This window comes from Hemibagrus wyckioides, linkage group LG05, assembly GCF_019097595.1.
Source record: "Hemibagrus wyckioides isolate EC202008001 linkage group LG05, SWU_Hwy_1.0, whole genome shotgun sequence".
Lineage (NCBI taxonomy): Eukaryota > Metazoa > Chordata > Actinopteri > Siluriformes > Bagridae > Hemibagrus > Hemibagrus wyckioides.
Genome location: NC_080714.1, coordinates 12,550,925 through 12,563,949, shown reverse-complemented (window position 1 = coordinate 12,563,949; position 13,025 = coordinate 12,550,925). Strand labels below are relative to the sequence as shown.

The 13,025-nt window shown below is 37.2% G+C and overlaps 1 protein-coding gene and 1 long non-coding RNA gene across 2 annotated transcripts in view; one reads left to right on the top strand and one right to left on the bottom strand.

Annotated features, from left to right (window-relative positions):
* LOC131353269 (uncharacterized) overlaps positions 1–13,025 on the top strand; it is a 230,517-nt gene that overhangs the window by 24,266 nt on the left and 193,226 nt on the right. The gene's annotated exons all lie outside the window — the stretch shown is intronic.
* The window catches only part of LOC131353271 (uncharacterized), a 33,444-nt gene continuing 32,358 nt past the window's right edge, over positions 11,940–13,025 (bottom strand). Inside the window, exons 2-3 of the long non-coding RNA XR_009204600.1 lie at positions 12,910–12,941; positions 11,940–12,640 (exon numbers count right to left, since the gene is read on the bottom strand). This is a non-coding gene — a long non-coding RNA (uncharacterized LOC131353271). The remainder of the gene's footprint in view (positions 12,641–12,909; positions 12,942–13,025) is intronic.

Sequence of the window (13,025 nt, the reverse complement as noted above, 5' to 3'; positions counted from 1 at the left end):
AGCAGATCCTTTAAGGCCTGTAAGTTGGGAGGTGGGGCCTCCATGGATCGGACTTGTTTGAACAGCACATCCCACAGATGCTCGATTGGATTGAAATCTGAGGAATCTGAGGCCGAGTGAACACCTCAAACTTGCTGTGCTCATCAAACCATTCCTGAACCATTTCTGCTTTGTGGCACAGTGCATTATCCTGCTGAAAGAGGCCACAGCCATCTGGTAATACCATTTCCATGAAAGAGTGTACATGGTCTGTAAAAATGCTTAGGTAGGTGGTACATGTCAAAGTAACATCTACATGGATGGCAGGACCCAAGGTTTCCCAGCAGAACATTGCCCAAAACATGACACTGCCTCTGCCGGCTTACCTTCTTCCCATAGTGCATCCTGGTGCCATGTGTTCCCCAGGTAAAAGACACACATGCACCCACCCATCCACGTGATGTAAAAGAAAATGTTATTCATCAGACCAGGCCACCTTCTTCCATTGCTCCATGGTCCAGTTTAAAGGCTCGCCTGCCCATTGTTGGAACTTTCGACAGTGCACAGGGGTCAGCATGGGCACTCTGACTGGTCTGCGGCTATGCAGTGCTATATGCAACAAACTGTGATGCACTGTGTGTTCTGACACCTTTATATCAGAACCAGCATTAACGTTTTTAGCAATTTGAGCTACAGTAGCCCATCTGTTAGCTTGGACCACATAGATCAGCCTTCACTCCTCACATGCATCAATGAGCCTTGGCCGCCCATGACCCTGTCGCCGGAACACCGCTGTTCCTTCCTTGGACCACTTTTGATAGTTACTGACCACTGCAGCCCGGGAAAACCCAACAAGAGCTGCAGTTTTGGAGATGCTCTGATCCAGTTGTCTAGGCATCACAATTTGGCCCTTCGTGAAACTTGTTCAAATCCTTATGCTTGCCCATTTTTCCTGCTTCTAACACATCAACTTTGAGAACAAAATGTTAACCTGCTGCCTAATATATCCCACCTACTAACAGGTGCCATGATGAGGAGATAATCAGTGTTATTCACATTACCTGGCAGTGGTCATAATGTTATGGCTGATTGGTGTATTTATACATAAGTTAATTGCAAATAAACTTGTAAATACACATTTTCCCAAAATAATAAATGTAGTATGTGTTAAAGTATTAAAAAACTATTAACTCTACAGATATGAACTCATATTAAGTGTACTTTTTCCACACTAAAATTAGGTCCAAAAGTATTAGGACAATGACATAATTTTCACAGTTGCCTCTGTCTAAATCCACTGTGGATTTGAAAGGAATATGTGAAGTAAAGCCTTTTAGCTTTAGCTTTTTTAGCTTTGACCACATATTGGGAGTTACATATTGGCAGCTACCAATTTCAACACCTTGAATCAACTCCAGACATTTTATCTCCTTAATTTATCATGAAATAATGAGGTAATAGGCCACACCTGGCCATGAAATTGCTCATCAATTGTGAAATTGACTTTTCAGCCTGAGAAAATGGATGGAATATGGGGAAAAATGTCTAATTCCTCCTAAATGGTTAATGCAATATTGTAATCAAAACCCTTGAATTATAGTTGAAAATCTACACTTCTATCTCTGTCTAAATACCTTTTCACACAATAAATTAAATGATTTGATGATAACTATATTCAGATATCATGAGTGTGTTAGCTTATTGAAAATACTTATATTTAAGACAAGCATTGCAATAAAATTTGAACAACTAAATGTAATTTCCCCCAGAATTAAAAGTGCAAAAGTCTGGCACTTACAGAGATCTGAAGTAATTTGTGAAGAATGTCCTATCAGTGACGATGCAGGAGCAATATCATGTAAAGCAGTTAGCTTACTAGCAATGTGTTTATCTTCTACAATGACCACTAAAAACTGCTCCCCCTTCAGCAGTCAGTTCAAGTTCTGTAAGCTATTAGAAATTTTCAGTGGACTCATTTAGAGCAACAAATAAGCAAATATGAATATGTGCCTTCATTTTTCTATCCAATTAGGATACTGTTTGTGCATTTGTTACCTTTTTAAAGTGTTCCATATGCTTGCATGTTCCATAACTGCTCTTTAGAGAGGAGCACAGACCCATTTCAGATGATTTGTAGCACAGATTGTCCAAGTCTTTGTGCTGGACAGAAGCACTGACTCAGTGAATTAGAGGTGGGGAGAATAGGGCACCCCACAGTTTTAGCAAGTCTGCTGAGTCTCTATTAAAAGAAGAAGGGGAGGGTGAAACTGATGAGGAGAGTGAGAAGAATGAAAATAGAAGTCAGGGGGCCAAGACAGACAGAACAGTACACACCATGTCATCTGAATCATTTAAGCCAAGCCTAATTATAGACTAATCAATGAGTGAGCTGACTTTAATCTGTCAGATACATATACCTTGGTTTGAGGGTTATTACATCTCTGCTCCCCAATTTTTTACCACAAGAGAAAACAAAGGCTTCTGTGCCATCTGTATAATAGTCTAACAACCATTTATTTGTTAGCTTTATTACAAAGTAGTGTATTCATTTTCAAGCTAATAAACATTATAACTCCTCTAAAAGTCTAATGTTGGTTCTCAACCTGTTTCAGACCCAGATATTACCTGGCCACACCTTTATACTTTCTATTAAAGGTCTTAAAGTCATGAACTGCTTTAAGATTAAGCTGAGCAGTTGGCTCTCAATTCCCAATGAGTTGCTTATATAAAAACAAATTCACTATGTGGTCTACTACAACTGTCAAAGCTGCCAAAATCAGTTATCATTGTCAACACTATTAACCTAGAGTTAAGCAGCAGTGCTAACCTATGCTCAACTGGAGTCTATGAGTTGTATATAAAAAACATTCTCTATTGGTCTCGAACCGAATTTGGGCCATTTAGGGACCTTTCCATGCCCAACCCAGGGGAGATTATGATGTGAGGTAGGGGTCAGAGTGGCAGCACAGGCTTGGCTGACCATGGCTGGTTGCAAAAGCTACAGTGTTCCCCCTCTTTTCATGCTTGCCATCTGTCATTATGTTGGTGTGAGCCAGAGTTTCAGCAGCAATGCTGGCTCTGCTAACTGCATGCATGGCAGCTGGAGTCATCACACAGCATGTATCGGCAGGGGAGTACATTGATTTCCTGTCAGCACATTTTTACATCTTATAACATAGGCCACATTTGCACCTGGCCATGTGAGCATTTCTGCGTTGTGATAATCTGTCCATGTATTTTAGCTGAGAAGGATCTATAGACGAGATTGTGATTATACAATCCCCATGCAATGCAATCTAAGGATGGCATTGCATGGGGAGGTGATTTCAAACCCCATGGGGTCTAATTAAAAGGAATTTTAAAAATGACAGCCACAATTCTGTTATCTTTTGGATTATATTAACATCCACAGACTGCTTTTAATAATACTCAAGAACTTTGTTTATGAGCATTTTATCTTAAAAATCAATTATATTTAGTAATACATTACATATTCACTTAATACATTATATACTGTATATTTCATTTCATTTGATTCATTTATTTATTCATTCATTAACGTTTGAAAATGTAGTTCCACTTTTAAACAGTGACAGTTGTTTTTAAAGATTTTTGCACCCCTATAAGAAATATATAAAAACCATAACTAAACTCTCAAAGTCTAAATTACTTTCATAAATAGCAGAGAACAAGTAGGAGTTTAGACATGTAAGAGTTTTTATTTATCGTATTCTTATTGAATTTAATTTTATTTGTATAGCGCTGTTAACATTGGACATTTTCTAAAAGCATTGAGCTTCACAGTGCTATGTTGCCTCACTTGCTATAAAAGTTCATTTACCTTTTGCCAGCACAAAATACTTAGATATGAAGTTCCCATTACTGAGTAAGCAGCAAATCCCCAGTGTAGACTCCTGAGATGTATATGGGTCCCCTCTCTTCTTATTCACCAGCACCACAGATGCAGCAGTACCAATCCATATTTTAATAGTTATTCAGATCTGAGATGTGAAGGATAAAAAAACTAATTAATTTATTTATTAATTAATGTAATAATAATAATAATAATAAGAAGAAGAAGAAGAAGAAGAAGAAGAAAAACACTGTCTTGCCTGTCTTTAGTAGATTTATTTCATAATTAGGTATCTAGGTATTTTTTCCACTTCTACCACTTTTTAGTGGATCTTTCCTCAAGACTGAACTGGTGTTGCTCAAACAGGTTTCTGGGCCTGCTTGTTCAGACTCAATGTTTCCGTTAAGTCCACAAAATTATGATGTGATTCATGTGAGGCCTTTGTGATGGCCAGGGCTGGACTGGCCATGGGGAGCACCATTTCCCGGTGGCCTGACGGTCCTTCTGGCCTGCCGCTGTGCAGTCGATCACCTTGATGTGCAATAGGCTGGTATGCAGCTATGAATGAATTGACGGACCTCTCAGTCTACGAATCAGGAAATCGCGGAGTGAAAATGACATCACTACATGACCCATTGTCATAATAATAATATATAATTGCTCTTTCCAGAGGCAGGTAATAGGTGTGTTCGATGGCGCAGCTTAGACCGATCGGTATATGAGGTCAAAGTACCACCGAGCAACAATATGTAAGTGCTGTGCTTTGACAAGTCTCATTTAGTCATTTAGGCAGTACATGTAGCATGTTTTTTTTTTTATAATAAATAAAATGAGTAAAAAGTAGATAAAAAGAGAGTGCTAATGTCAGTGGGTCAAGATTTGTATATAATAAATAAAAGAAATCATAGAAGTAGCATAGAGTGCTAGTGTTAGTGGGTCAAGATTTTTATATAATAAATAAAAGAAAATAGATAGCATAGAAGTAGAATAGAGAGTGTAAATGTTAGAGGGTCAAGACCTTTTTTTGAATAAATAAAATTAATTACCTGCACATGTGCATCTACATCATGGCTAACAATCACCTAAGAAGTCCACTTTGTGCAAGCTAATGTTGTTCACAAAATATATTTTTAAAAAATATATAATGATAGACATTTTAGAAGAGCATGTTGCAACATCTTAGAAAATGACAAACTAGACCAGAAATTTATTTTCTTTTCTTTCTTTTTTTTTTTTTTATTTTTTTAAAGGTGAAGAAGGAAGCAGCAGCAACAGCACTACTGCTGCAAGTGCTCCTGCTGCTGAACTAGAGGTGGTGGACAGTTCAGCGTTTGAGTCAGAGCAGGAACCTTCAGGTACAGTTTAAGCTAAGCAAAACTAAACATGCAGGCTATACTCTTAGAACAATATGTGCTTTTATGATTTATGAGATCAGTAGTAGGACTGTAATCATGGGGACATATAATTGATGGCTGCACAATTGCACAATTAATATAAGTATAGATTATTGAATGTGTTTATTTCATATTGCAGAGCAATTAGATGTGCAGAGAGAGAGAGAGAGAGAGAGAGAGAGAGAGAGCCTTGATAATCCATTTGATTATTTTGCCTGTCCTCAGTCCAAGGATTTTGATTTATTTACTATTGCTAATTACTTACTGTTTACTCTTTCTGGTCTGTTCTTATGCCATTGAGTGAACATTGTTATCTGTTACTTACACTGTCGTAGCATTTGTTAAGTTTGTGTTTCTTTTCATATACTGCACTTGATTATTGGAAATGCATAAAATATACATATTTCTCTTATCTCTTATTATCCTTTTTATAAAAGTGTAAGCAAATTTTATATTTGTCTGTGGTGTGGTAGTATATGTGTATTCCTAGTGAGTTTTTGAGGGTTTACAGGGCCACTTATAGACAGACAACCACACACACTCACTCCTATGGGCAATTTAGAATTACCAATCAACCTAATGCACATGTTTTTCGACTTTTGGGAAAAAAAAGGAGTACCCGGAGTAAACCCACAGGGAGAACAGGCAAACTACACACAGAAAGGCGTTTGCCTGTTTAAACCCGGGATTCAAATCCAGGACCTTCTTGCTATGAGGCAACAGTGCCAACCACTAAGCCACTGTGCTGCCCCTTTCTGATGGTTCATTTGGGCCTATTTATTAATTTATAATTTGTCTAGTACTCTACCTGTTACATCAACTAATAGGGTTAGCCTGGTGGATTACATGAATAGGGTGGTGGTGATGGCAGCAGCAAAGGTGGCCTGGAATTCAAATTCCCGCCCTGAATTATTTTCCCAGTCTGCCACTGGTGATGGCCACTTCAATACTTTCACTTTGTTGTCTTTAAGCCATTTTATTGCCACTTTAGAGGTGCTTGAGATTGCCCTGCTGGAAACTTGGCAGTTGCAAGTCTTAACTTTCTAGCTGATGTCCTAAGATGTTGTTTTAGAATTTCTAGACAATCCCAATAGATGCCAAGTGCACCAGTCCCTTTTCCAGCAAAACATCTCCACAACATGATGCTCCCTTTGTTTATGGGTCTATATGAACTATAAAGTCCACACTTGCTTTTTGAGATGGTGTTGGAGTAGTGTATTTTTACTTTTTTGTATTTCAATTTTCAATTTCAAATGGGCTGCTGATTTTTATTTCTGAAGATTTACTAATTTAATATATACCATGCTTGAAAGGATAGCAGCACTGTCTGGTAAGACTTGTGTTGATCTGCGTTTTTACCAGTGGTGGGCAAAGTACACATCTCCTGAACATTATTGAAAGTAGAGGTACCCTAGTTAAAATGTTACTCCAGCAGAAGTCTTTAACTTGATTTTCTACTTGAGTTAAAGTACAAAAGTACTTGTATCCAAATGTACTTAAGTAAAACGGTACTACATTTATCCTAGCTCCAACTATTCATTTTATGTGAGTGGAATCCGTCACTCTACTTACACATGCCTCTTAATACAAGATCTTAGAAATGAACCTGAGAGAGATCAATTAACATTATTCTGAGTAGTAAAGTCATGCAAGTCATATATGGGTGGCTGTAAAATAGCAAGATTTGAGAACAATGAAGTTTTCCTGTTAGAATTTACATTTAGAGGGCAAAAATATTTGCAAGGACCATTATATAAAGACAGGGTCTGTGGCTTGTAAATTGTTTCCTACATAAAGTGCTTAAAAATGAAAATATATACATAATGGCAGAAGAAATTACTAAGTGCTATAGTGGGACAGTCTGAATTGGTAACTCATACAGAATAACTAATGTGTGCTGGGCATACCTGTGTCCTGTGAAATAAGTTTAAAAACAAATGACAAGCAAAAGTTCTAAGCTGATTCACTTTAAGAGCAACTTGCTGCTATGCAGATTCAGTAGGAAAAAAAGGTTTCTGTATTTAATTAACTAATGCTTTGGTGAGCAATGAGCAATGACAGTATTTGTGCAGTAATCTTATCCTGCTTTACATTAAAAGAAAACTATGAAAAAGAAAATTTACTTGGTGACTGCTCAAATATCAATATATTAAAAATAAAAGTTGAACTGTTGGGTTATTGTGCTGCTGTACTGTATAACATCAGTAAAGTGAATATAGGCTACTGCTCAAGAGTTACTGATTATGTTAGCTTACTTAGCTAACTTAAGCATAACTAGCCATGCACAACATAATTAAGATAATGACAGATTTAATCACATACACAATAAAATCCTTCACTGTTGCAATGAATACTGAGGCGGGCAGAGCAGGCATCTGAATATGAAAGAGTCTTTCTTATGTTCTACAACTTGAAACCCAGGTGGCCGGATGGGAATAAAATAACCAGCATTTCTTCAGAAACAAAGTTGGATTTTACATATTTACATTTATCTGACATAAGGAAAAGAAATAAGAAAAGAGGAAAGAATTTTTTTTTTTTTAAGTAAAGCTCGCTTGTATAGAAGACCAAAATGGCCATGGATTCACATTTTTGCAAATATTTTGTCCATTTTGTCCATTTTCATACAAAATTTTTTATTATTTTTATGTCAAGATAACAAAAAGTTTCTTGTGATCATGGTGTAATTATAAGTATCATTCTTTGATAAATTGATGTGTTAATTATTATTTATTAATTATAATTTCTCAAGATCTCTAATTATCAAATAAAATGTGGATATCTGTGATACTATATAATGAATAATTAATGTATGTAGGTTGCAGTGGTCTCTTATTTTTTCCAGAGCTGTGTATTATATGAATACAATTATTGCCAAACTATTGTGCTGATGTAACATATTTTATTCACATGGAAATGATCTAAACATGTATCAAGTAACCCTGTTACTCTTTTAATCCTATTTCTGTATTGGCATGTATGTAAAAAACACCTGTTTCCTGTTATCTCAAAAAGAAAGATTTGTTATAGGAAAGTAATGCATGCCAAGATGGTATACAGTCCACACATTTTTATTATATTAATAAATTAAATTTGAATACATGAATTCATGATGATTTGGGCATTCCAGGCATTAATATCTGCAGTCAGATTAAATGAATTAAGTCTGATGACAGTCTTGAGGGGCACACTGGCTCAGTGGTTAGCATGTTTGACTCCCACCTCAATGGTTGACTGTAGAGTGTGTGTGTGACTGTGTTGGCACCCTAACCATGGTGTCTCCTGCATTGTGCCCCGGCTCTTGCTGAACCTTTGTAGGATAAGTGATACAGAAAAAGGATAATATAATATTCAAGCTATAATACAAAATATTCATGCTGTTCGGTAGTCTAGGTCCTGGAAAATTAACAGGGCTAGTACAGGGATTCATATAATTTTATATGTTATAAATAATGTTAACATGTTTACATGTGTATATGGTGGTAAACACAGACTGCCTTGTTTTTCATTTATTTATCCATCATCAGAAAACAAAAATGTCTGATGCTATCAGTCATCCAAAGTGCAAACTGAAGAGGCCACAGTGGTGCATGCACCCTCAGCCTTTTATATAATAGCAAATAAATCTTTATCTATCTTTAACTAGCTACCCTAGATAACCTTACAAAAGAATATCCTGAAAGGCTGACTAGCTTCCCATCAGTACTGTACTGAATTGTAACTGGGTACAAATATAAATATTCTTTTTTTAAACTTTGTGTAAGTTTTGGTTTCCCAAGTTACAGGGGATGCTTGGTTCCATATTACCTTTGGAAATGGCTTAATTAGTGAGCATCTCTCAAAACTCAAATAAAATAGTACTGAAGTTTTCTGAGAAGTGCATTAGTTGCATGAGTCAACAGTGACCTCCAGTGGATATTCAGAGTTATAGAAAGTTTAGACATGTTACCAAAAATTGGAATTATCTGCTGCTGCTGACTTTACTTTATTAAAAAATAGACTAATGTAGACTAATTCTTGTTTTCTAAGTAACTAACTTATTTTTTATGTAAGAAAAAAGTGCAATTACATATACTGAAATATTCTTATGTTTTAATACACTCACAGAGCACTTTATTAGGACCACTTGCAATGACTTAAAGTAGGAGTGTTGAAGACTGAAAGGATGTAACCTAGTTTGAAGAATCTTCAGTTCCACTAAGTCACAAAGATAGGGATAGAATTTGACACCAACAGCATGAAATTATGGACACAACTTGCCTTGAGATAAAGGTCTGTTAATGCCAACTATCATTTTTTGAATTATCACAGACTATTGAGTATTATTTGCATTGCTTTATGGACACAATGTCCCTTTCTTCTAATGTTTACACCTAGCCTGATAATGCACCATGTCACAAAGCAAAAATAATATAAAGGTGTGAATTGTGAGCAGGGCTTACTAAATTATCCCTAAGGTCCTCCACTGCAAGACCTGAAACATATTTTAAATAGTAAGTGTCTAAACCAGTTCTGTTGCATTCTTAAATCATATTTAAAACTAACCTCATGTGCCAATAGCAGACATGTGCCTCAAAACCATTTCTGTAATCACCTCTTATAGATGCAGACACTATCATTCACAAAGCAGAGGTCACATTTCCAATAAACTCATCTACTCTCTGTTGTCTTAAACAGTGGTGGTAGGAGGTGATTTCAACCTCCCTTCTGACAAACTTCAGTCTTCTTTCCTTTTGCCTTTTGTGTTTTACTTTCCTTGACATTCAACAGCTGCGCTCCCATGCACAATGGAGGAAATGTCCTTGATCTTGTCTTCACTTTTCCTAACCTATCCACACACATGACTGCTACCCCACCTGCTTCACACCTCTGATCATCACATGGCTTCCCCCCTTCCCTCTCCCTATCCTGCTTAAAAAAAAACTTCTAAAAGAAACATTTCCCTCTAACCTGTAGAATCCTCTGCTCTATCTCACCTTCCTCTATAGTTTAAAGCTTAAAGCTTCTGCATAGGTTTCTACAACATCTCTTCACTACTCAACCCCCAGGCTCATCCTCCCTGACTGCTGAAGACTTCACCTCCTTTTATGATGAGAAGATCAAAAAGAACTCTGTTACTGTGGTTTTTAATTGTAATGTCACTAACATGCACTAGGGGGCAGCTCTATGTAGATTGTTTGGGGAGAGGGAAACACTGTCTTTTCTTGTGCTTACCCAGCTGTTCAGAGTCCTGATTGGGAAACATTGGTTTCAAGCTTAGTTAAAAGGACTCATTACTTCAGTGGCTGGCTTTATATTACACTGTTGTCTTAACTCATTTAATCTAGCCATGGGGGTCACAGTCCAGTGACTTCTGTGCTTGTCCCAAGCCTGGATAAATAGAGAGGGTTGCAGGAAGGGTATCCGGTGTAAAACATTGCCAAATTTAATCATGTGAATCGTCAGATAACGATTAATGTCAGGCTACTGTTGATCGAAGAAGTAGAGGAGGGAGGAGAATGCATAGACAGAGAGAGAAGAGGAAGGGTAAGAGTGTAGGACTGAAAATAGGAACTCTAAGTTGGTACTATGACAGGGAAAGGTAGAGAGCTGGCTGATATGATGGAGAGAAGGAAGGTGGATATACTGTGTGTGCAGGAGACCAGGTGGAAGGGTAGCAAGGCTCGTAGTATAGGAGCAGGATTCAAGCTGTTTTATTATGGTGTGGATAGTAAGAGAAATGGGGTAGGTGTGGTCCTGAAGGAGGAGTTTGTGAGGAATGTTCTGGAGGTGAAGAGAGTGTCAGACAGGGTGATGAGTCTGAAATTAGAGATTGAAGGGGTGATGTTGAATGTTGTTAGTGGTTATGCCACACAGGTAGGTTGTGAGTTAGAGGAGAAAGAGAGATTCTGGAATGAATTAGATGAGGTTATAGAAAGTATTCCCACGGGTGGGAGAGTGGGGACAGGAGCAGATTTTAATGGACATGTTGGTGAGGGGAACACAGGTGATGAGGAAGTGATGGGCAAGTTTGGAGTTAAGGAAATGAACCTTGAAGGACAGATGGTAGTGGACTTTGCTAAGAGGATGGGCATGGCTGTGGTTAACACTTATTTTCAGAAAAGGGAGCATAGAGTGACTTACAAGAGTGGAGGTAGGAGCACACAGGGAGACTACATCCTATGTAGAAGAGGCAATCTGAAAGAGATTAGTGACTGTAAGGTGGTAGTGGGAGAGAGTGTAGCCAGACAGCATAGGATGACTTTGATGGTCTGTAACAGGAAGAGGTCAAAGATAGAGATAGAGAACAAAACCAAGTGGTGGAAGCTACAGCAGAAGTGATCAGAGAGACAGGAAGAAAGGTGCTGGGTGTGTCATCTGGAAGGAGGAAAGAAGATGAGGAGACTTGGTGGTGAAATGAAGAAGTTCAGGACAGTATTCAGAGGAAGAGGTTAGCCAAGAAGAAGTGGACTGAAGAGAATAGACAGGATACAAGGAGTTACAGCGCAGAGTGAAGAGGGAGGTGTCTAAGGCCAAGTGTAACCAAGGTTACCAGGGAGTAACAGGAACAGAAAAAAATATATATACAATTATATATTATATTAGAACATATTAATGTGAAAGATATTGAAAGTAAATAAGTATAATTTAAAATAAAATGTTATGTTTACATGAATGCATATTCATAGTTGGTTAATGATGCAGCATGCGATATAGGAAAAAAATGACTTCCGGTTTGTACACGAGGTTAGCATGTGAACTGGAATTAGCTTTTTCTCGTGCGCACATGAACGTCTGAGCTAGAACAGTGCTCGTTGGTGCTCCGAAAGAAAAAGAACATCTTCCTGAGCGAATTTTGTCGATAGATCCATGAGAAAGAAAAGGATTTAAACTGGACGAGATACCTCTATGCCTTTCTGGAGTTTTCTAAGTTTAAGGATTTCCTTGGTAAGCCAGTTTGCCATTTTATTAGTTATAGTTATGCTATTTCTGTTAAGCTGGAGCAAAAAACAAGATAATTTACATTTTTGAGAGTGAATTATGTATGTTATAGATGTGTGATGCTGTATTCGGTAAATGGTAGCTAACTGTGTAATCATTTATTAATGCATAGTGTTCAGTTCTATATAAGAGTGTGTCATATGGGGAAAAAAAGACAGTCACAGACACTGCAGGTCTGGAGAAAATATTGTTTATTTGAAGAATGCATGTAACATACTGACAATATTCAGGATATCTGTGAAATGTATACTGAACAGTGGTTAGATTATTTTTATTAGTTAACGTTTTATTATGTAATGGGAGTATTAATGATTGTTTTGTGACCTTGTCTGTTCAAGGTCAGGTTTTTGGTTTTGGTGTGGATTGTCCTGGCCTTCCATTGATTCTGAGGAGGTTTGGACTGGCGAGCCATTGAGTCTGTTCTTGGATTTTTCTGTGAAATAAAATATGTTTGTGAACTCTGCGAATGGTAGGAAATTGAATGGCGTTTACTTTTCTACTCGGATGGAGGTAATTTTTCCCCCCTTGTTCAAGGATAAAGAAACATTTTTGCTACAGATACTTCAACAACTGTTTTTAAAGGACTGATAAGATCTGAAGGGTACGAATTGTCATAACAGAAATTAAGTGGTCGAATTCAGATGTATTCATTTTCTTTATTTTTTTGTATACTGTCTATTGTGTGTGTTAAAGAAAACTTACCTTGCTGGAGGAAGAAAAAAGGTTTTGGAAATCTAAAACAAAGAGGGATAATAAGAACATTTTTGGTTAACATTGTGGGAAACGTTGTTGTTTTTTTTATTTTATTTTTTTTCCAT